The 24,977-nt window shown below is 42.1% G+C and overlaps 1 protein-coding gene and 1 non-coding gene across 4 annotated transcripts in view; one reads left to right on the forward strand and one right to left on the reverse strand.

Moving 5' to 3' along the window:
* LOC106603666 (roundabout homolog 3) overlaps positions 1-24,977 on the forward strand; it is a 269,644-nt gene that overhangs the window by 109,014 nt on the left and 135,653 nt on the right. The gene's annotated exons all lie outside the window — the stretch shown is intronic.
* Positions 22,116-22,190, reverse strand: trnaa-ugc (transfer RNA alanine (anticodon UGC)). The gene has a single exon. It is a non-coding gene; the product is annotated as a tRNA-Ala (tRNA).

Below are 24,977 nucleotides of genomic sequence, written 5' to 3' on the forward strand. Positions count from 1 at the left end.
GTGCATGTTATGTGTGTGCTGGAGTGTCAGCATGCATAAGTGTGTAGAGCCTTCTGAGTGTGCAAAGAGAAAGAGCAAAAATAAAATACAAGGGTGAACTCAGATAGTCCGTGTAGCCATTCTGTTAGCTATTTATCAGTCTTATGTGTTTGTGTGTGTGGGGTTGTGTTGTGCACCACTTCAGCCCGGTATCATCCTGATGTTATCTCGTGAATTTAATAACTTTTTTGTGAATGTGGGTTCCACTCAGACAAAGAAAATCAGAAAAATATATGGAAATCCCTGTGATTACATTAATGGACATTTCCCTTCTCTGCTTCAGTTTGATCCATCTGATGTAATGGAGGTGATGGAGGTAATTGATAACTTAGAGGCAGGTCATGATGAGATTGGTACCTCTTTGGTGAATTCAGTGTCTTCCTCGATTAAAGTACAGAATATCATCACCAAATCAATGCAAACTGGTATTGTTCCTCGAGATAAAGAAAAATGCCAAAGTTACCCCCACTATACATCTGGGGATCCAAGATCTTTTACAAATGATTGACTAATAGCTATACTACCATGTTTTTGAGAAACTGGTGTTCGTAAAAACTACTATGGCTCTTTTACAACTTGTAAATAGACATTTCTCGATTTATCCAAAGTGTTCGACATTGTTGATCATGAAATATGACTTGCTAAATTGCATTATTATGGTTTTAATGATTATACATATAAATGGCTACATAATTATGTTTATGAATGAGAACAATTTGTATACGCAAATGGTTGTGCATCTACCAGTGCATCTACCATCTACTAAGATATCCTGTGGCGTTCCACAGGGTTCAATCATTGGACCTTTGTTATTCCTAATCTCCCCACTGCCACACCTCACATAGTCATTTCTCTATCAGATACAGAGGTTCTATACTCTGGAATTCCTACCTTCACATTGCCAAAACATGATCATCCCTCAATAACTTCACGCGTAGACTAGGGCCTGATGAACAAAACTACCCAGTAGTCTCCTCCATGTAACCTAACTCTCACACACAAACACACATATAAAAACACATGTTTTCTCTGGTATACTGAGTATTAGGGTTGGGCGGTATTCAGACTTTCATATCGTCATACCGTCCGTCTCACCATGGAATTTACGGTATTACCTACTTAGTACACAAGGGGGCACAAGGGGTTCATCCTTAGGAGCAATTTCCAAATGCCTGAAGGTACCACGTTCATCTGTACAAACAATAGAACGCAAGTTTAAACACCATAGGACCATGCAGCCGTCATACCGCTCAGGAAGGAGACGCGTTCTGTCTCCTAGCAATGAACGTACTTTGGTGCGAAAAGTGCAAATCAATCCCAGAACAACAGCAAAGGACCTTGTGAAGATTCTGGAGGAAACAGGTACAAAAGTATCTATATCCACAGTAAAACGAGTCCGATGTCGACATAACCGGAAAGGCCGCTCAGCAACGAAGAAGCCACTGCTCCAAAACCACCATAAAAATGCCAGACTACGGTTTGCAACTGCACATGGGGACAAAGATCATACTTTTTGGAGTAATGTCCTCTGGTCTGATGAAACAAAAATGGAACTGTTTGGCAGTAATGACCATCGTTATGTTTGGAGGAAAAAGGGGGAAGCTTAGTCGCAAATGGGTCTTCCAAATGGACAATGACCCCAAGCATACTTCCAAAGTTGTGGTAAAAATAGCTTAAGGACCACAAAGTCAAGGTATTGGAGTGGCCATCACAAAGCCCTAACCTCAATCCTATAGAACATTTGTGGGCAGAACTGAAAAAGCGTGAGCGAGCAAGGAGGCCTACAAACCTGACTCAGTTACACCAGCTCTGTCAGGAGGAATGGGACAAAATTCACTCAACTTATTGTGGGAAGCTTGTGGAAGCCTACACAAAACATTTGACCAAAGTTAAACAATTTAAAGGCAATGCTGCCAAATACTAATTGAGTGTATGTAAACCTCTGTCCCACTGGGAATGTGATGAAAGAAATAAAAGCTGAAATAAATCATTCTCTACTATTATTTGGACATTTCACATTCTTAAAATAACGTGGTGATCCTAACTGACCTAAGACAGGGGATTTTTACTAGGATTAAATGTCAGGAATTTTGAAAAACTGAGTTTAAATGTATTTGACTAAGGTGTATGTAAACTTTCGACTTCAACTGTATTTGCACGTCTCTGATCACTCTATTGAAGGAAAAAAGCACAGTTGACTTTCAATATAAAACGCAACCACTGTCAATACACAGCTGGACTCACCTGCTACCGCTTTCTCCGGTTGTGCTATTTATAAACAAATACGTGACTGGCTCAACTGTTCTGGGGAACCATGTAAGCTTCATAATGTAAAATAATGTGACAGGTGAAATACGAACACGAACACCTTTATCTCATAACTCATTGCACAAGTTGACTGCAATCATTTACTTAAAAAATAGCTACAAATATTAAAATGTATTGAAAACTTTAAAGAAATAGTTTCAACGTTACTGACGGTATAGAAAAAAATCCAGTGGCTATTTCCAAATACCCCGGTCCAAGCCTACTGAGTATATCATGTACATTTATAATTCATATGCTCTGTTTAACTGATTGAACAAACATTTTTTTTAACTTACAGTGTATTTGTATATTGGTTTTCGTGTCATGGCTTTCATATTATTATTCCAAGATGGCGCAGCAGTCAGACGTCTTTGTCCTTCGTCTTGTCGTGTCCCATGTATACTGCTCAAAAAATAAAGGGAACATTTAAACAACACAATGTAACTCCAAGTCAATCACACTTCTGTGAAATCAAACTGTCCACTTAGGAAGCAACACTGATTGACAAATTTCACATGCTGTTGTGCAAATGGAATAGACAACAGGTGGAAATTATAGGCAATAAGCAAGACACCCCCAATAAAGGAGTGGTTCTGCTGGTGGAGACCACAGACCACTTCTCAGTTCCTATGCTTCCTGACTGATGTTTTGGTCACTTTTGAATGCTGGAGGTGCTTTCACTCTAGTGGTAGCATGAGACGGAGTGTACAACCCACACAAGTGGCTCAGGTAGTGCAGCTCATCCAGGATGGCACATCAATGCGAGCTGTGGCAAGAAGGTTTGCTGTGTCTGTCAGCGTAGTGTCCAGAGCATGGAGGCGCTACCAGGAGACAGGCCAGTACATCAGGAGACGTGGAGGAGACCGTAGGAGGGCAACAACCCAGCAGCAGGACCGCTACCTCCGCCTTTGTGCAAGGAGGAGCAGGAGAAGCACTGCCAGAGCCCTGCAAAATGACCTCCAGCAGGCCACAAATGTGCATGTGTCTGCTCAAACGGTCAGAAACAGACTCCATGAGGGTGGTATGAGGGCCCGACGTCCACAGGTGGGGGTTGTGCTTAAAGCCCAACACCGTGCAGGACGTTTGGCATTTGCCAGAGAACACCAAGACTGGCAAATTCGCCACTGGCGCCCTGTGCTCTTCACAGATGAAAGCAGGTTCACACTGAGCACGTGACAGACGTGACAGAGTCTGGAGATGCCGTGGAGAACGTTCTGCTGCCTGCAACATCTTCCAGCATGACCGGTTTGGCGGTGGGTCAGTCATGGTGTGGGGTGGCATTTCTTTGGGGGGCCGCACAGCCCTCCATGTGCTCGCCAGAGGTAGCCTGACTGCCATTAGGTACCGAGATGAGATCCTCAGACCCCTTGTGAGACCATATGCTAGTGCGGTTGGCCCTGGGTTCCTCCTAATGCAAGACAATGCTAGACCTCATGTGGCTGGAGTGTGTCAGCAGCTCCTGCAAGAGGAAGGCATTGATGCTATGGACTGGCCCGCCTGTTCCCCAGACCTGAATCCAATTGAGCACATCTGGGACATCATGTCTCGCTCCATCCACCAATGCCACGTTGCACCACAGACTGTCCAGGAGTTGGCGGATGCTTTATTCCAGGTCTGGGAGGAGATCCCTCAGGAGACCATCCGCCACCTCATCAGGAGCATGTCCAGGCGTTGTAGGGAGGTCATACAGGCACGTGGAGGCCACACACACTACTGAGCCTCATTTGGACTAGTTTTAACGACATTACATCAAAGTTGGATCAGCCTGTTGTGTGGTTTTACACTTTAATTTTGAGTGTGACTCCAAATCCAGACCTCCATGGGTTGATAAATTGGATTTCCATTGATTATTTGTGTGATTTTGTTGTCAGCACATTCAACTATATAAAGAAAAGTATTTAATAAGATTATTTCTTTCATTCAGATCTAGGATGTGTTGTTTAAGTGTTCCCTTTATTTTTTTGAGCAGTGTATATATCTTTTTATATATTTTTCTTCGCATATCTTTTTTATATTTTTCGAAACCTCAACTTCAAAATACTCTCCTGCAACCCGCCTCACCCAATGTGATGGGGATCTGTTTTTTTTGTCAAGTATTTTTATTTACCTCGGAACCGGAATCCACCAACAGAAGCTAGCCAGCTCACTAGCTACTAGCTAGTAGTCAGCTAATCCACTGCTAGCGGTCATCAGCTAACCTTTAGCTCGGCAAGCTCTTGCCAGTTTGTATGACGCGATTCAAACCAGAGCATACCGGACCTATTTTCTCTCCATATCCCCGGATTCCTACCGCAAGCTCTGAACCTTTTCACTGGATCATCGCAGCTAGCTAGCTGCAATCCGAGTGACTACTCCTGGCTAACGTCTCTGTCCCGAAGCAAGCGCCAATTAGCCTAGAGCTAGCCCATGCTAGGCCCATCTCCCGGCTAGCTGAAGAGGCCCATCAGCCACTCCTGGGCTACAATACCCAGACCCCTTCTACTGCAGGTACGTGGCATGGAACCCCACCGATCCTTCACAACTGGACTACTGACGTCTGACGAGGGGGTACTCAACTGGCTACTACGTCACGATGTCCACTGAATGTCCATCTGCTAGCCTCTTGGGGCTAGGTGGGACGCTAGCGTGCCACCTGTGGTGCACTCCATCAACAGCAGGTGCATTTCAAGAGCGGCAAATTTGAATCCAAATAAATGTCAAAATTCAAATTTTTCAAAAATACAACTATGTTACACCATTTGAAAGATAAACATCTCCTTAATCTAACCACGTTTTACGATTTCAAAAAGGTTTTACGGCGAAAGCATAAATTTAGAGTATGTTAGGACAGTACATTTACAAGAGTTGTGTGTAATGTTTTGTCAAGTCAAAGACAGGGTCACCAAAACCATAAAACCAGCTAAAATGATACACTAACCTTTTACAATCTCCATCAGATGACACTCCTAGGACATTATGTTAGACAATGCATGCATTTTTAGTTCTATCAAGTTCATATTTATATACAAAAACAGCGTTTTACTATGGCATTGATGTTGAGGAAATCGTTTCCCTCCAATAACCGGCAGTCAAGTCAGCGTCAGAAATTGTATTGGAACGAGGGTACCCAACATGAAGTAGCGCGCCAGGTGTCTAATGGGACATCACCGTTCCATGGCTCTTGTTCGGTCAGATCTCCCTCCAGAAGACTCAAAACACTTTGTAAAGGCTGGTGACATCTAGTGGAAGCAATAGGAAGTGCCAAAATATTCCTAAACCCCTGTGTTTTTCAATGGGATAGCTTTAAAGTCAATACAACACATCAGGTATCCACTTCCTGTCAGAAAATGTCTCAGGGTTTTGCCTGCCAAATGAGTTCTGTTATACTCACAGACACCATTCAAACAGTTTTGGAAACTTTAGAGTGTTTTCTATCCATATATAATAAGTATATGCATATTCTAGTTACTGGGTAGGATTAGTAACCAGATTAAATCGGGTACATTTTTTTTATCCAGACGTGCAAATGCTGCCCCCTAGACCCAACAGGCTAGCCTGCTAGCCGCGGCCCGCTAGCTGTCTAAAGCATATCAGACTGTTAGCTAACAGGCCCATCGGCCAATTTCTCAGACCACTATACCTATTTTGCCAATTGGCCTGGGCCCCTTTTACTCAACGAAGCCCTGCTTATCCATCACAACTGGACTACCGACGTAATCTGCCCAAGTGTTTTTTTTTTTTCAACAGGCCCCTCCGTCGCGACGTCCCCTGAATGCCCATCTGCTAGCCTGCTTACCGCGGGCGGCTAGCTGTCTAGAGCATATTGGACTGTTAGCTGAATAGATCCATCGGCCAATTTCTTGGGCTACTATACCTATTTTGCCAATTGGACTTGGACCCCTCTGCTACTCGGAACCCTACTAATCCATCACGATGGGTCTATCGACGTCACCACACGAGGAGGCTAAAACAGACTTTCCTCCGTCGCGACGTCCCTCTAAGGCCCTTCTGCTAGCTTGCTAGCCCCGGTCTGCTAGCTGTCTGAATTGCCGTGTCTCCAACCAGCCCAACCAATCAATGGACCCCTATGATCACCCGGCTACACATGCCTCTCCCTAATATCAACATGCCTTGTCCATTACTGTCCTGGTTAGTGATTGTCTTATTTCACTGTACAACCTCTAGCCCTGCTCAATATACCTTAACCAACCATTTAGTTCCACCTCCCGCATATGCGGTGACATCACCTGGTTTAAACGTCTCTAGAGACAATATCTCTCATCATTGCTCAATGCCTAGGTTTACCTCCAATGTACTCACATTCTACCATACCTTTGTCTTTACACTATGCCGTGAATCTATTCTATCGCTCCCAGAAACCTGCTCCTTTTACTCTCTGTTTCGAACGTACTAGACGACCAGTTCTAATAGCCTTTAGCCGTACCCTTATCCTACTTCTCCTCTGTTCCTCTGGTGATGTAGAGGTTAATCCAGGACCTGCAGTGCCTAGCTCCACTCCTATTCCCCAGGTGCTCTCATTTGTTGACTTCTGTAACCGTAAAAGCCTTGGTCTCATGCATGTTAACATTAGAAGCCTCCTCCCTAAGTTTGTTTTATTCACTGCTTTAGCACACTCCGCCAACCCAGATGTCTTAGCCGTGTCTGAATCCTGGCTTAGTAAGACCACCAAAAATCCCAGAAATTTCCATCCCTAACTATAACATTTTCCGCCAAGATAGAACTGCCAAAGGGGGCGGTGTTGCAATCTACTGCAGAGATAGCCAGCAGAGTTCTGTCTTACTATCCAGGTTTGTACCCAAACAATTCGAGCTTCTACTTTAAAACATCCACCTTTCCAGAAACAAGTCTCTCACCATTGCCGCTTGCTAAAGACCACCCTCTGCCCCCAGCTGTGCCCTGGACACCATATGTGAATTGATTGCCCCCATCTATCTTCAGAGCTCGTGCTGCTAGGTGACCTAAACTGGGACATGCTTAACACCCCGGCCATCCTACAATCTCACACAAATGATCAATGAACCTACCAGGTACAACCCCAAATCCGTAAACACGGGCACCCTCATAGATATCATGCTAACGAACTCACCCTCCAAATACACCTCTGTTGTTTTCAACCAAGATCTTAGCGATCACTGCCTCATTGCCTGCATCTGTAATGGGTCTGCGGTCAAACGAACACCCCTCATCACTGTCAAATGCTCCCTAAAACACTTCAGCGAGCAGGCCTTTCTAATCGACCTGGCCGTGCTATCCTGGAATGATATTGACCTCATCCCGTCAGTAGAGGATGCCTGGTTATTCTTTAAAAGTGCCTTCCTCACCATCTTAAATAAGCACGCCCCATTGAAAAAATGTAGAACCAGGAACAGATATAGCCCTTGGTTCACTCCAGACCTGTCTGCCCTTGACCAGCACAAAAACATCCTGTGGTGTACTGCATTAGCATCGAATAGCCCTCGTGAGAAGCAATTTTTCAGGGAAGTTAGGAACCAATATACACAGGCAGTTAGGAAAGCTAAGGTTAGCTTTTCAAACAGAAATTTGCATCCTGCAGCACATACTCAAAAAAAGTTCCAGGACACTGTAAAGTTCATGGAGAATTAGAGCACCTCCTCCCAGCTGCCCACTGCACTGAGGCTAGGAAACACTGTCACCACCGATAAATCCACTTTAATTGAGAATTTCAATAAGCATTTTTCTACGGCCGGCCATGCTTTCCACCTGGCTACCCCGGTCAACTACCCGGCACCACCCACAGCAACTCGCCCAAGCCTCCACCATTTCTCCTTCACCCAAATCCAGATAGCTGATGTTCTGAAAGAGCTGCAAAATCTGGACCCCTACATATCAGCCGGGATAGACAATCTGGACCCTCTCTTTCTAAAATTATCTGCTGAAATTGTTGCAACCCCTATTACTAGCCTGTTCAACCTCTCTTTTGTATCGGCTGAGATTCCCAAAGATTGGAAAGCTGCCGCGATCATCCCCCTCTTCAAAGGGGGGGACACTCTAGACCCAAACTGCTACAGACCTATATCTATCTTACCCTGCCTTTCTAAGGTCTTCGAAAGCCAAGTTAACTTATTACGGGCAGGTGGGATGGTAGCGTCCCACCTGGCCAACATCCGGTGAAATTGCAGAGCGCGAAATTAAAACTACAGAATTATAAATATTTAACTTTCATAAAATCACAAGTGTAAAACATCAAAATAAAGCTTAACTTCTTGTTAATCCAGCCGCTGTGTCAGATTTCAAAAAGGCTTCATTGCGAAATTGCATGGTGTGCTTATCTGAGGACAACGCCCCGCATACAAAAGCATGAAAAACATGTTTCAACCAGGCAGGTGCGCCACGAAAGTCAGAAATAGCGATATAATAAATGCCTTAACTTTAGTGATCTTCTTCTGTTGGCACTCCAAAAGGTCTCAGATACATCACAAATGGTCCTTTTGTTCGATAATGTTCTTCTTTATATCCATAAAAACTCAGTTTAGCTAGCGCACTTCAGTCAATAATCCACCGTTTCCCTCCATCAAAATGCATACAAAATGAATCCCAAACTTTACTAATAAACTTTTCCAAACAATTCAAACAACGTTTATAATCAAACCTTAGGTACCCTAATACGTAAATAAACGATACAATTTAAGACGGAGAATAGTTATTGTCTTTACCGGAGAAACATACCAAAGAACGCGTTCTCTTCCACGCGCTTGGAAACACTACAGCCAATATGAGTGCCACCTAGAAACACTACAATTTATGGCTCATTTTTTTAAAAAACAGCATGAATCTCTTTCTAAAGACTGTTGACATCTAGTGGAAGCCTGAGGAACTGCAATCTGGGAGGATTTCACGTTATAATAAAAGTGACAGCCATTGAAAACAGTGGTAGGCTGAATTTTTTTTTGTTGAGATGGTTTGTCCTCGGGGTTTCGCCTGCTATATCAGTTCTGTTATACTCACAGACATCATTTTAAAGTGTGTTTTCTATCCAAATCTACCAATAATATGCATATCCTAGCTTCTGGACCCGAGTAACAGGCAGTTTACTTTGGGCACGCTTTTCATCCGGACGTGAAAATAGAGGTTAACCTCTCTAGGGTATGTGGGACGAAATCGTCCCACCTACTCAACAGCCAGTGGAATCCCGTGGCGCGATATTCAAATACCTTAGAAATGCTATTACTTCAATTTCTCAAACATATGACTATTTTACACCATTTTAAAGATAAGACTCTCCTTAATCTAACCACACTGTCCGATTTAAAAAAGGCTTTACAACGAAAGCAAAACATTAGATTATGTCAGCAGAGTACCCAGCCAGAAATAATCAGACACCCATTTTTCAAGCTAGCATATAATGTCACATAAACCCAAACCACAGCTAAATGCAGCGCTAACCTTTGATGATCTTCATCAGATGACACTCCTAGGACATTATGTTATACCATACATGCATGTTTTGTTCAATCAAGTTCATATTTATATCAAAAAACAGCTTTTTACATTAGCATGTGACGTTCAGAACTAGCATACCCACCGCAAACTTCCAGTGAATTTACTAAATTACTCACGATAAACGTTCACAAAAAACCTAACAATTATTTTAAGAATTATAGATACAGAACTCCTTTATGCAATCGCTATGTCCGATTTTAAAATAGCGTTTCGGCAAAAGCACATTTTGCAATATTCTGAGTAGATAGCTCGCCATCACGGGCTAGCTATTTTGACACCCACCAAGTTTGGCCCTCACCAAATTCAGATTTACTATAAGAAAAATTGGATTACCTTTGCTGTTCTTCGTCAGAATGCACTCCCAGGACTTCTACTTCAATAACAAATGTTGGTTTGGTTCAAAATAATCCATAGTTATGTTCAAATATCCTCTGTTTTGTTCGTGTGTTCAAGACACTATCCGAAGGGTGACGCGCCCTACGCGTTTCGTGACAATTTTTTTTAAATTATTCCATTACCGTACTTCGAAGCATGTCAACCGCTGTTTAAAATCAATTTTTATGCTATTTTTCTCGTAAAAAAAGCGATAATATTCCGACCAGGAAACCCTGTTTTCGTTCACAGATGAAAAAATAAAAACATGGTGTCGGCTCGTGCACGCGCCCCCAGTCTCATTGTTCTCTGATCGACCACTATCCAAATGCGCTACTGTTTTTCAGCCTGGGACACCAGAGTCATCATTCACCGTTCTGCCGCCTTCTGAGAGCCTATGGGAGCCGTAGGAAGTGTCACGTTACAGCAGAGATCCTCAGTTTTCAATAAAGAGAGTGTAGAAGGCCAAGAAATGGTCAGAGAGGGCACTTCCTGTAAGGAATCTTCTCAGGTCTTTGCCTGCAATATGAGTTCTGTTATACTCAGACACCATTCAAACAGTTTTAGAAACTTTAGGGTGTTTTTTATCCAAATCAAACAAACAATTATATGCATATTCTAGTTTCTGGGCAGTAGTAATAACCAGATTAAATCGGGTAAGTTTTTTTATCCGGCCGTGCAAATACTGCCCCCTACCCTAGAGAGGTTAACAAACAGATTACCAACCATTTCGAATCCCACTATACCTTCTCCGCTATGCAATCTGGCTTCAGAGATGATCATGGGTGCACCTCAGCCACACTCAATGTCCTAAACGATATCATAACCGCCATTACTGTGCAGCCGTATTCATCGACCTGGCCAAGGCTTTCGACTCTGTCAATCACCACATTCTTTTCGGCAGATTAAACAGCCTTGGTTTCTCAAATTACTGCCTCGCCTGGTTCACCAACTACTTCTCTGATAGAGTTCAGTGTGTCAAATTGGAGGGCCTGTTGTCCGGACCTCTGTCAGTCTCTATGGGAGTGCCACAGGGTTCAATTCTCGGGCCGACTCTCTTTTCTGTATACATCAATGATGTCGCTCTTGCTGCTGGTGATTCTCTGATCCACCTCGACGCAGACGACACCATTCTGTATACTTCTTGCCCTTCTTTGGATACTGTGTTAACTAACCTCCAGACGAGCTTCAATGCCATACAACTCTCCTTCCGTGGCCTCCAACTGCTCTTAAATGCAAGTAAAACTAAATGCATGCTCTTCAATCGGTCGCTGCCCGCACCTGCCCGCCCGTCCAGCATCACTACTCTGGACGGTTCTGACTTAGAATATGTGGACAACTACAAATACCTAGGTGTCTGGTTAGACTCTAAACTCTCCTTCCAGACTCACATTAAGCATTTCAAATCCAAAATTAAATCTAGAATCGGCTTCCTATTTCGCAACAAAGCATCCTTCACTCATGCTGCCAAACATACCCATGTAAAACTGACCATCCTACCGATCCTCGACTTCGGCGATGTCATTTACAAAATAGCCTCCAACAGTCTACAGTCAACAAATTGGATGCAGTCTATCACAGTGCCAACCGTTTTGTCCCCAAAACCCCATATACTACCCACCACTGCGACCTGTACGCTCTCATTGGCTGGCCCTCGCTTCATACTCGTCGCCAAGCCCACTGGCTCCAGGTCATCTTGAAGTCTCTACTAGGTAAAGCCCCACCTTATCTCAGCTCACTGGTCACCATAGCAGCACCCACCCGTAGCACACGCTCCAGCAGGTATATCTCACTATTCACCCCCAAGGCCAATTTCTCCTTTGGCCGCCTTTCCTTACAGTTCTCTGCTGCCAATGACTGGAACGAACTGCAAAAATCACTGAAGCTGGAGACTCATATCTCCCTGACTAGCTTTAAGCACCAGCTGTCAGAGCAGCTCACAGATCACTGCACCTGTACATAGCCCACCTGCAAATAGCCCATCCAACTACCTCATCCCCATACTGTATTTATTTATTTTGCTCCTTTGCACCCCAGTATCTCTACTTGCACATTCATCTTCTGCACATCAATCACTCCAGTGTCTAATTGGTATATTGTAATTACTTTGCTACCATGGCCTATTTATTGCCTTACCTCCCTTATCTTACCTCATTTGCACACACTGTATATAGATTTTCTTCAACTGTATTATTGACTGTATCTTTTGTTTATTCCATGTGTAACTCTGTGCTGTTGTATGTGTCGAACTGCTTTGCTTTATTCTTGGCCAGGTCACAGTTGTAAATGAGAACTTGTTCTCAACTAGCCTACCTGTTTAAATAAAGGTGAAATAAAAATAAATAAATAAATATAAGCCCTCACCTGCACACAGTTTTTTTAACCATTTTTTAAAATCTGTTCTGTTTTGTCTTTCATTTGTTTTCTTTGGTGCAAATAAATACAACCTAATCATGGTCTTCTTATATGGAGCTGTATTTGGATAGTTCCCTGCTAAGTAAACTAGTGGCCAACTTAGACCCCTCTGAAGGGCACTTCAAACAGCATTGGCCCACTGCCATGTGTACACTCCCATCAGGAGATCTCAGTCTAATGACTCTGGGCACACACACAGACACACTTCCTCACCTCCACTGTTGACTTTGTCATTTAACTAAACTCACACTTTCTATCTCTCGTCACTCTACTACCACTACTACTACTACTACTACGATGATTAGGGAATAGACTCCTAGCTAGTCTTATTTGCCAACAACAATAGTCTGTCTGTTGTACTGGTAGTAGCTTTATCTTAGTTCCATTTCCATTAACAGTATAGTATTCAGTGGCCAGTTATAATTGCTCAGCATTCTGGTGAAGGTCAGATGAAAATGTCACAAATAACAATAAATATATGGCATATGGTAAAGAGGATTGGAGATAGAGTGAAGTTATCACGCTTCTGTTTCTCTCTTCCCCCTTAGCCATCCTCTGAAGTCTAACAACAGAGATTTGGTTTTCATTAGATGAGACAGAGCAGTAGGTAAAACAGACAATTTACTTGTGAAAAAGTGTCTGTTCGTTGAAGGACTTGTCTGTCTGTCATGCAGCTTTGAAGCAGCTCAGGTAGTGGTTCCACAAAAGTGTAGCTACATTTTCAAATTGACTGTCAACAACCAAAATGATATGCGTAGTAAAAGTGTGCGCCCTCCCGAAGTCTAATTGTCACCCAAAGCAGCTGGCAGAATTCTACAAATTGGCAGGGAGACCATTTGGTATTTCTCAGGTGCCAGACATTGCAGACTTGAGCACTTCGAAAGGCTCAGGCAATCGTTTGATGAGTCATCATTTACCGTCCTCTGTTTCTCAAGGTGACTGGTTTCCTTTCAGAGTAGGGGAGAATTTGTCAGCTGCTGTCATCGATTCCTTGACTTTGGAATCTGTCATTAGGATAAGTTCCTGTAAAATTTCCACTGAATATTCCTGTAGTCTCAAATAGGGAGAAGTAGGTACAGACGAGAAGGGAAGATCTTTCTCCACATCGAATTCCTCCGCTGGTCGTTTGCTCCATTTCCTGTTGTGTCCATCCCTAGGACACATCCCTAGTGCCTTGTATTTGCCTTGTATTGTAAAGCAGTATTGCCAGTTTAAGAAACTCTAAGGAGTACATCTTTAATGTGAATTTTGCAGAGTGAGTTTAAAACTAGCTATGTTGCATACTTTGCCTTGTTACCTTTCTTCTTTTGTTGTTCAGGCAGGCGCTAAGCGCCAAATGCACAAAGAGATCAAGGCTGGGCCTCTGACTGAGCATAGGGATGTTAGCCTGACTTAATCGGCTGCAGATAGCAGGAACAGGCTCTGCAGCCAGACATTTGATATCCCCCCTACTACACCATTCAATATATGCCTTGATAATATCCACCAAGTTCACTTTGGGCCCCTTTTCTCTTCTGTGGTGATATGTGGGTCAGACAGGATATGAGTTAGGGGCAGTTTGTGTGTGCACACGTGTATGTCTGTGTCTTCAGTTCCGTTGGGGTCTCTAATCCAGAAGAATGCTGAGACTGTGCCACTGTGTGGGACAGAAAACTGATGCTATCTCCCCCAGCTGTGGTGGTGGTGGGCTGGTCTCAGTGGAACCCCCAAACCAGGAGCTCACTCTGGGATACAGTCTCACACGCCCCAGTGATATGATACAGCTAAGCAGGGGCTCCACTGTTGCACTCACTGACAATTTATTAGTGATCTGCCTTTTACACCACTGCCTCCACGCTAAGTAAAAATTACTGCCTGTAGTCTGAAACAGACAGCTCTTTGTGAAACGTGATCGGTTGCAAAGTTGTTTTCCAGATGTCGCTGTTGTTTGGTTAATGATTATAAGAAAATACTTGTTAGCATCTCTCTGAATTAGTTTTCAGTGGGATCAAATGTAGAAAGAGTTAAGCAGAGGTAAGACTTGAGGGTGGCTTGTGTATTGCTGTAGCCTTCATGCAAAGTGACAAGCCCTGGAAAACTCAGCACAAGAAGCATCACTATCTCGCTTATGATTCCAGTATCTATTCTCTCCCTCCTCCTCCTCCTTTCCCTCTCTCATGTACAATTGACAGTGTTAGTAGGGGAGAGTGGGGTATGTTGACCCATTTTTTTTTTTACATTCAGCATCACTACTTCAAGGGAAATATAGTATTATTTCAAACAAAGCTAGCAACCTATATTTCAGGATATAAATCAGAATTCATGTAAACATTACTGAAAACAAAGTGGTCCCTTGGCACAACTTACCCCAGGCATGGGGTAAATTGAGAATAAGGATAGGGTAAGTTGAGCCCCCTTGGGGTAACATGTTCCACTTCTACTAATTTCTGTACTGAATGAAATATTACCACCACCTTTTAAAACTATGTCTATCTTTATTTCACAAACACAATTTAACACAATCACAATAAAAATGTTGGCTTTTAGGCAGTGACCCTTACCAAGGATGTGGCCAACATGATAGATGTTGCCATTTCTTGAATGACTTGAACCAATAAAGTCCTAGAAAAAGGATGATGAGTTTAATTCATGGATGGGGTTGTGGTATATTGTACATCTTAAATGTATGCCTACATTCAGATTCTTGCTGTTCAATATCACTTACCCGCTCCAATTCGTAGGCAAGCTCTCTGCATTTGAGGCTTCTAAAGGTACGGACACACTGGTAGTGTTTGCCGGCCGAGAGTTCTTAGCACCTCTGAACAGAGTACAGGTAATTTGCAAACCGATTCTACATGTCTCGGTGAACGAACAGCAGATGAACGGTAGACCGTCATTCGGTGCAATGGGTTTTCTCCTTAATACTAGAACTGCTGAGCCTCAAGGGACCCCCCTTCAAGCTAATGAGCAGTCATTCTTACTGCAACATTCTAACAATGTAATTAATAAATGTAATATTTGCTATCGCAAAAATTATAATTTGGTAATGTTTAGAATACGATTGTTTTTGTTGTTCAAATAACACACACAATAGTATTTGCCTTAGTTTATGTTACTGTACGCTATATGTAAAAACAAAAAAACAAAACAAAAAATATAAAAATTCAAGTGTTGAATCAATTTTATCCATGGAGTGCATTTGTTACAACTTTGAAACAGAAACATATGTTAGAACATGGTAACAGCTTATTTTTATAATTACAAAATAAAATAAATACCCCAACCACCAATATGCACTGTCAGCAAGACGTGAGGTCAAATGAAGTATACAGTAAACTAGTCTTGCTAGCTACATTTTCAGATATTACACATTTCTAATTTTGACAGAAAGTCATTTTCATTTCTAGTGTACTGTTAGCTAACGTTACGTGTATGATCTTATTAGTTGTATCTCAGAGCCATTTGCTTTGCTAGTTATAGCCCAATGTTAGCTAGCTAATATTGAACCTGGTTGGTTAGCTACCTGCACATTCATGCAGGGTATGGTTCATTGTTTACCTATGTCTTAACGAACGACTCCACTATGCAAGTAACCATTTCAATAGAATGTCACTGTGACAACTGTTGATAGACGTAGCTAGTAAATCCACCCTGTAAATTGTTGCCAGCAGCGCAGTTGCAGTCACCAACACTCTGGATAACATAAAAACAGCCTAACCAGCTCTGCTATGGCGAGTAAAATGGTCAGTGATCTGTTCTCTCATTTGTGTCTGGAAGTAGCTAGCAAGCTATCCAACGTTGGCCAATTAACTTTGGTGCTTGACTGCTGTTGTTAGGACAGAACGCTCGGATCAACCCTTAAAGAGATGGGTGGGGCTAAAGCTTAAGAGGGTGTGAACGAATGGGTCCATTTTCTCAAAATGTGTTCCTCAAATGCAGTTTATGATATATAATTTTGTGTCTCTGCTTTTATCCAATGTAAAAAAAACACTTTAAAATTTTGCTACATATACACTTCCTCAAAATAGTCAGAAGTAATCTAAGATAACTAAAGTAATCTGTTAGTAATTTTTCATTTTTTTGCCGAAGAGATCCTAGTCGCACAATTTTACATCTAAATAAGATGTTTGGTGCATTATTTCTCAAGTGCAAATTTTGGCATGAAAATGAGTTGTCTATCGTTGAATGAAAACAAACACTTAATTGAAGAAACCCTACTGTTGACCAATGACCAACAAAGGGGAGTATACTCTGGCTACTGACTTCGGCTACCGACTTCGGCTTGCCTCGAGAAAAAAATGTGTGCACGAACAACCCTTGCTGAAGACGAAAACGAACATAACATCACAAAATGTTTTCATAATATTACGCACAAACTGTTTCGAACTGTTTCGGATGGGAAGCATGCAGACGCCTTAAGTCCCCTCTCAAAGACAGAGAGAGAGCCTCCGGTCATGAAACCCTCTAGCCCCAAGAGGGAGAAGGGAGAAGGAAACACCAGAGCAATTTCCTTTCCAGAGTTGACCCTGGCCTATTTAGTCACTCGCAACCAACAGAAGCTCAATTTTGAAGACCATAGCTTTACGACCCACTGTTTGTATTTTCATGCAAGTGCCACTTTTTGTTGTACCCCGGCTCAAATAGTAGGCGGTTAGAGAGAAAGCACCCATTCTCCGCCCCCTTCCCTCTCCCAATTTAACATAGGGAAAGGAATGCCCATTTGCAAATAAATTCCCAGGCTTTGGCGAAAGAGAATAGGAGGAGGTGGAGGAGGGCTGCTGTAAAACAACACACTTCAGTGTAGAGGGAGGGGAGGGCAGTCTGGTAAAAAGAATTGCAGATGAGGGAGGAATAAGAATGTTGGTGGTTTTCTCTTTCTCTTTCCCCTCATGCCTCTCCTCTTGTCCTACTACCTCTGGTTGATAACCCTCTTTAAACTCTCAGATGGCGGTCACTTCTATAGTAGCCACTGTACTGGAATTACAATGTGAAAGGCTCCTTCCAGCCGTGGAGACTTGAAGTCAGAAGTTTTATTTGAGAGAGTTGCGGGGAAGCGGGGCTGAGTTGAAGCGGGGGGGTTGACTTAGCCGTGATTTCAAATGGTAAGCCAGTGCATGGATTAATCTTCTCTTTTTAGCCTCACAGTGTGATAAGGATTTGAGGTGCTATGTTCTGATTGGCAGCCCAGGCCTGATTAATTCTCAAGTTCCTCAGGTGGAAATTAAAGAGATTTTTCACAGTGTCAAAATGTCTGACTCCGACTCAGCTAAGATGTCATCAGTGTTTTATGCTCAGGTTTGCCCCGCAGGGAGATGAAAGCAGGGTCTTCTCACATACTTTACCTCATGTGTCATAACAGCCATGAGAGTGCACTGGAGGTATGTGGGGGGTGGTTAGCAAGCTAGTTAGTTGTGTGGGGGGATGTTTAGCAAGCTAGCTGTATCAATTAGTCTTATGTACGTTGGTGAGTGTTGACCTCAAGGCTATCTCATGTGCTTGAATGAAATAGACAATTATTCAATTGACCTCTAACCTTTTGATGGGGGGGGGGGGGGTTAAGCCTGTTGTCATGGAGATTTGAAATGGAACTTTTTTCCCAGGTCAAACCAAGATAGAATTGCCAAATGCCTCCACGGGCCACATTTTAGCTGATGTAGTGAATTTGTGATGTAAAAATAGTGTTTAACCATATTTTAATTATATTTTGACTACTTAGAAAACACAAAGAAAAGGTTTAATATGATCTTTGTTCCGTTTGTGAGAAGTTGCGCTAAATTGCTAGTGTCTCTTATAAATCTTGAACAATGTTAGCCCTGTGCAAATTATTTGTCCCCCTCGGCCCGTCTTTCATCAGAATGTCAGTCAAGTGAGTATTTAAGTGATTTGTGGGAGTTGGGTGATGTGCAGATTGATCAACTTCTCTGGGGAAGTAAACTCAATCTGCTTAGCGGGTAAAAGCCCACTAGGATAGACATGGTGAAATAAATAGTGGAGGGAGATGGCATGGAGATGGAATCCACTCTTGATGGTACGCTCTCTTGTTTCAGACGACAAGGTCAAACCAATCCACTCGCTAACTTGAAGAAGAGAAAAACGCACAGCCGCAGCAGTTTTTCACTCTCCAGTATAGAATGATATTTGAAGTCTGAACAAGACTATGTTCCCGTACCAAGGCCATTGTGTTACTTTCTCTCTCAATTCAAGGGACTTTATTGGCATGTAAATATTACATTCACACAAGTTCCAAAAGAATAAAGACATCGCTCTCTCGCTCTCTCACTCATGCAACACCACCCCACCATTTTCTCTTCGACTTAGATCTACTCTCCAGCTAAGAAAGGTCTGTCTAAGCTTTGGAATAAAGTATTTTTTGTTGTGACTGTGCATTTATGCATATTCACTCTAATAACATTGACACAGTCCTGATATTTCGTGCTAATCCTGATGCTGATCGTGCATCAGTTTATTAGTTTAGCATCAGCATTAGTTAAGCATTTGTCAATGTCATTTTGAGGCTTACTCGACGAGCATGTAATACTCAAATTTACTCTCATCCTTTGCTGTTAATCAGTCACGATAGCTTGCTGTGGAGTCTTAGTGGGCATGACAATATTGTATAGCATGTTCTTCTCATGAGGCTATTTGTATGTTTTTTTTTAACGTTTTTATACATTTTTTAAAAAACCTTTATTTAACTAGGCAAGTCAGTTAAGAACAAATCATTATTTACAATGACAGCCTACGTTAGCAGCAACCATAGCATGACCACACATTTCGGAATGATTTGATAAACATTGTACTTCCATACACACAGTATCTGGTCAATACACCCATAACCAAACAACACATATGTAATTACACAAATGCCAGTATGTAACATTAAAGCATTCTAATATCCATTGAAGACAAAGCAGCTCAACACTCTGTTGCAGTACATTGAGTAGCATTGTACATTTACATTTTAGTAATTTAGCAGACACTCTTATCCAGAGCAACTTACAGTAGTGTGCATACATTTTCATTCCTTTTTTCGTACTTGTCCCCTATGGGAATCTCATCCACAACCCTGGCATTGCAAGCGCCATGCTCTACCAACTGAGCTACACAGGACCATAGCCTACATTGCAGTAGCCTACATTGCACTTCAAATTCTCCTCAGGTCAGTTAAGGAAACCCAAACCATTGCACATCTTTCTGCCTTTGAACTAGGGCTGTAGTGGTGACATTATTAAGCCACACCAGCAGTCATGAGTCATGACCGCAGTCAAATTCCATGTGACCGTTGAGTCACGGTAATATCCTCTTATGCACTCTGGACATGCGTTGGTAGTACCCAACTCGCTAATGACGTTGCTAATGGCCTGGTACTAAGCACTCTATTGTCCCTCTAACATCAATGCAAATGCCATCAAAAATCACATCAAACACTTATCATCAAAACAGAATCATGCTTTTGAAACTCACCTCACTGTGATGATCAATTTGAAGAAAGTTCAACACTAGGTTAAAACTGAGTGGAATAAGCATAGGCCTATATGAGCCCAAGCTCCCTCCCGAAACAGAAGTGAAATAATGATTGTGTTGTTATACAATACATAGCCTAATAGCCTACAGCATATAATGCATGGCAGAAAAAAAAAGAAAAAAAAAACTGATTTAAGATGTCTTTGGTACACAGTTGGTATATAATCCAAAATTAAACAAATTCTAGTAGTAGCCTTTGAGTGTGGACTGTATTATTAGGCATACTGGATGGACTGGTTACCTTATGCTACGCTCCACACTTTCTTTCCTTGAGTCTGGGGGAGAATGTATAAGCCTAGGTGATGCTGTTGGTTCATTGATTGTGCAGGGCGGCTTACTATCATTATAGTGAATTTGTACTTGATTTTGAATAGCCTAGTAATTGGGCATTTTTATATTTTCATAATGAATAGGCGGTCACATTACCGTTAGCTACAGAATATCTCACCACTGTGTGTTTCCTTCTCTTCTCTCTCTTCATTCCTTTCTTGAGAGAGGGGCTGTCAACAGTTTAATGAAATATGTTTAGTTGTGGCAACATGTTACTTTCGATGTTCCTGAACAGATTTCACTTGGTTTCCCAAATGAAGTACAGTTAGCTGCAGGAACAGGTTTGGCAAGCCCATGGCATACAGAGTTTGGATGGAATATCACCTGCCGTGCAGAGAGAGGCTGCATGTTCCTCAAACAGTGGTTGATTCATGGGGTGAAATATTCAAATTATGATCAAGTTTATTGGTCGCGTACACAGATTTGCGATGTTATCGCAGGAGCAGCAAAATGCTTGTGTTTCTAGCTCCAACAGTGCAGTAATACCTTGCAATAATAATAATAAAAAAACGATACACATATAATCCAGAAACAATCAAAAGAAAGTACATATGGATGACATGCCTTTTTCCCTTGACTCTTTTCCTGCCCATTTGATAATGGGCCGTTCTAAATCAAAATAAATGTTGCATATTAGTAAAGACAAGTTTAAATTGAGAATAGTCTGATTGGTGGAAATATGATCACTTGATGAGAAAACAGAGTGTGCAGCCTGAGGCAAGGAACAGAGCGCAATATTTTTTTGCAACTTTTTCAAATCATCTTAGCCTATAGTCACATCATGCAGCCCATACTGTATACAGTGCATTCGGAAAGTATTCAGACCCCTTCCCTTTTTCCATATTTTGTTACATTAGACGTTTAAAAAAAAAAAAATGGAATACATAAAAAAAAAATCCTCATCAATCTACACACAATACCCCATAATGGCAAAGCAAAAACAGGTTTATAGAGATTTTAGCAAATTTTGTAAGAATAAAAAAACAGAAAAACCTTATTTACATAAGTATTCAGACCCTTTGCTGTGAGACTCAAAATTGAGGTCAGGTGCGTCCTGTTGGTGGCAGGTAGACTAGTGGTTAGAGCGTTGGGTTAACCGAAAGGTTGCTGGTTCGAATCCCCGAGCCGACAAGGTAAAAATCTGTCATTCTGCCCCAGAGCAAGGCAGATAACCCACTATTCCCCGGGCGCCGAAGACGTGGATGTTGATGTTGATTAAGGCAGCGCCCAGCACCTCTCTGATTTAGAGGGGTTGGGAAAAATGCAGAAGACACATTTCAGTTGAAGGCATTCAGTTGTACAACTGACTAGGCGTCCCCCTTTCCATTGATCATCCTTGTGATGTTTCTACAACTTCATTGGAGTCCACCCATGGTAAATTCAATTGATTGGACATGATTTGGAAAGGCACACACCTCTCTATATAAGGTCCCACAGTTGACAGTGCATGTCAGAGCAAAAACCAAGCCATGAGGTTGAAGGAATTGTCTGTAGAGCTCTGAGACAGGATTGTGTCGAGGCACAGATCTGTGGAAGGGTACCATTTTTTTTTACATTTTAGTCATTTAGCAGACGCTCTTATCCAGAGCGACTTACAGTAGTGAATGCATACATTTCATTTTTCATTCATAAAATTTTATTTATTTATTTATTTATTTATTTATTTATTTTTTTCTCTTTTTGTACTTGGCCCCCCGTGGGAATCGAACCCACAACCCTGGCGTTGCAAACACCATGCTCTACCAACTGAGCTACGGGAAGGCTGCCAAGAAAAACTCTGCAACATTGAAGGTCCCCAAGAACACAGTGGCCTCCATTGTTCTTAAATGGAAGAAGTTTGGAACACCAAGACTCGTCATAGAGCTGGCCACCCGGCCAAACTGAGCAATCAGGGGGGAAGGGCCTTGATCAGGGAGGTGACCAAGAACCTGATGGTCACTCTGACAGAGCTCCAGAGTTCCTCTGTGGAGATGGGAGAACCTTCCAGAAGAACAAACATCTCTGCAGCACTCCACCAATTAGGCCTTTGTGGTAGTGTGGCCAGACGGAAGCCACTCCTAAATAAAAGGCGCATGACAGCCTGCTTGGAGTTTGCCAAAAGGCACCTAAAGGACTACCAGACCATGAGAAACAAGATTCTCTGGTCTGATGAAACTCTTTGGCCTGAATGCCAAGTGTCACGTCTGGAGGAAACCTGGCACCATGCCTACGGTGAAGCATGGCGGTGGCAGCATCATGCTGTGGTGATGTTTTTCAGCGGCAGGGACTGGAAGACTATTCAGGATCGATGGAAAGATGAATGGAGCGAAGTACAGAGAGAGATCCTTGACCAGAGCGGTCAGGACCTCAGACTGGGGCGAAGGTTCACCTTCCAATAGGACAACTGCCCTAAACACACAGCCAAGACAATGCAGGAGTGGCTTTGGGACACGTCTCGGAATGTCCTTGAGTGGCCCAGCCAGAACCCAGACTTGAACCCGATTGAACATCTCTGGAGAGACCTGAGAATAGCTGTGCAGTGACTCTCCCCATCCAGCCTCACAGAGCTTGAGAGGATCTGCAGAGAAGAATGGGAGAAACTCCCCAAATACAGGTGTGCCAAGCTTGTAGCGTCATACCCAAGACGATTCAAGGCTGTAATCGCTGCCAAAGGTGCTTCAACACAGTACTGGGAAAGGGTCTCATTACTTATGTAAACGTATATTTCGGTTTATTCTTTTTATTAAATTGTCAAAAATTTCAGAAAACCTGTTTTTGCTTTTTCCATTATGGGGTATTGTGTGTAGATTGAGGATTATTATTATAATTTTTTAATAAGGTTGTAACGTAACAAAATGTGGAGAAAGTCAAGGGGTCTGAGTATTTTCTGAATGCACTGTATGTTTCGATTTTTTTGACATTCTAAGATTTGTATCATTCAAAACTAAAGTAGCCAGATAACTCTAAATCTAGTGTATAGGACCTGTTTCAAATGATCACTTTTATGGTCAACATAGCCACATCACACGCTCTGGAATGCAAAATATATCCTTTCTATTTTATTCAGCTAAGTTCAATTATATTTTTCTTACTATAAAATCCAATAATATATACTGAACAAAATATAACGGAACATGTATAGTGTTGGTCCCATGTTTCATGAGCTGAAATAAAAGATCCCAAAAATGTTCCATAAGCACAAAAAGTGTATTTCTCAGAATGTTTCTTTAGACCTGCCTTAAATAAATGATGGATTCATTGTGATGGTGTATATTAAATTGATTTATTAGACTTTTTTTTTTTCAATGGAGATATTCCAAAGGAGCTCATCATCAACTTGTATGTGAAGAGGCCTGGAGATGCTAAACGTGTTTATGCTAATTAACAGTCAATTACAGCACTACTACACAAATTACAGTGCCAGCATAACGTTCAGCCACACAAACACTATCTAGATACTATCCAACCCTCTTTACATGGGTAGGGCGGAATTTGAACTGGCTTTTCTTTTCTTTTTTTTTCTTCTTTTTTATCCCACACACACACACACACACACACACACACACCAGTCCTTCCTATCTACAGTTGAAAGTTTACATACACCTTAGCCAAATACATTTAAACTCAGTTTTTCACAAATCCTGACATTTAATCCTAGTAAAACTTCCCTGTCTTAGGGCAGTTAGGATCACCACTTTATTTTAAGAATGTGAAATGTCATAATAGTAGAGAGTGATTTATTTCAGCTTTTATTTCTTTCATCACATTCCCAGTGGGTCAGAAGTTTACATACACTCAATTAGTATTTGGTAGCATTGCCTTTAAATTGTTTAACTTGGGTCAAATGTTTTGGGTAGCCTTCCACAACCTTCCTACAATAATTTGGGTGAATTTTGAGCCATTCCTCCTGACAGAGCTGGTGTAACTGAGTCAGGTTTGTAGGCCTCCTTGCTTGCACACGCTTTTTCAGTTCTGCCCCCCCAAAAAATTCTATAGGATTGAGGTCAGGGCTTTGTGATGGCCACTTCAATACACTGAATTTGTTGTCCTTAAGCCGTTTTGCCACAACTTTGGAAGTTTGCTTGGGGTCATTGTCCATTTAGAAGACCCATTTGCCACCAAGCCTTAACTTCCTGACTGATGTCTTGAGATGTTGCTTCAATATATCCACATGATTTTCCTTCCTCATGATGCCATCTAATTTGTGAAGTGCACCAGTCGCTACTGCAGCAAAGCACCCACTCAACATGATGCTGCCACCCCTGTGCTTCATGGTTGGGATGGTGTTCTTTGGCTTGCAATCCTCCCCCTTTTTCCTCCAAACATAATGATGGTCATTATGGCCAAACAGTTCTATTTTTTTTTCTTCATCAGCCCAGAGGACATTTCTCTAAAAAGTACGATCTTTGTCCCCATGTGCAGTTGCAAACCGTAGTCTGGCATTTTTATGGTGGTTTTGGAGCAGTGGCTTCTTCATTGCTGAGCGGCCTTTCAGGTTATGACGATATAGGACTCGTTTTACTGCGGATATAGTTACTTTTGTACCCGTTTCCTCCAGCCTCTTCACAAGG

This window comes from Salmo salar, chromosome 04 (genome assembly GCF_965601325.2).
Source record: "Salmo salar chromosome 04, fSalSal1, whole genome shotgun sequence".
In the NCBI taxonomy this organism is placed as follows: Eukaryota; Metazoa; Chordata; class Actinopteri; order Salmoniformes; family Salmonidae; genus Salmo; species Salmo salar.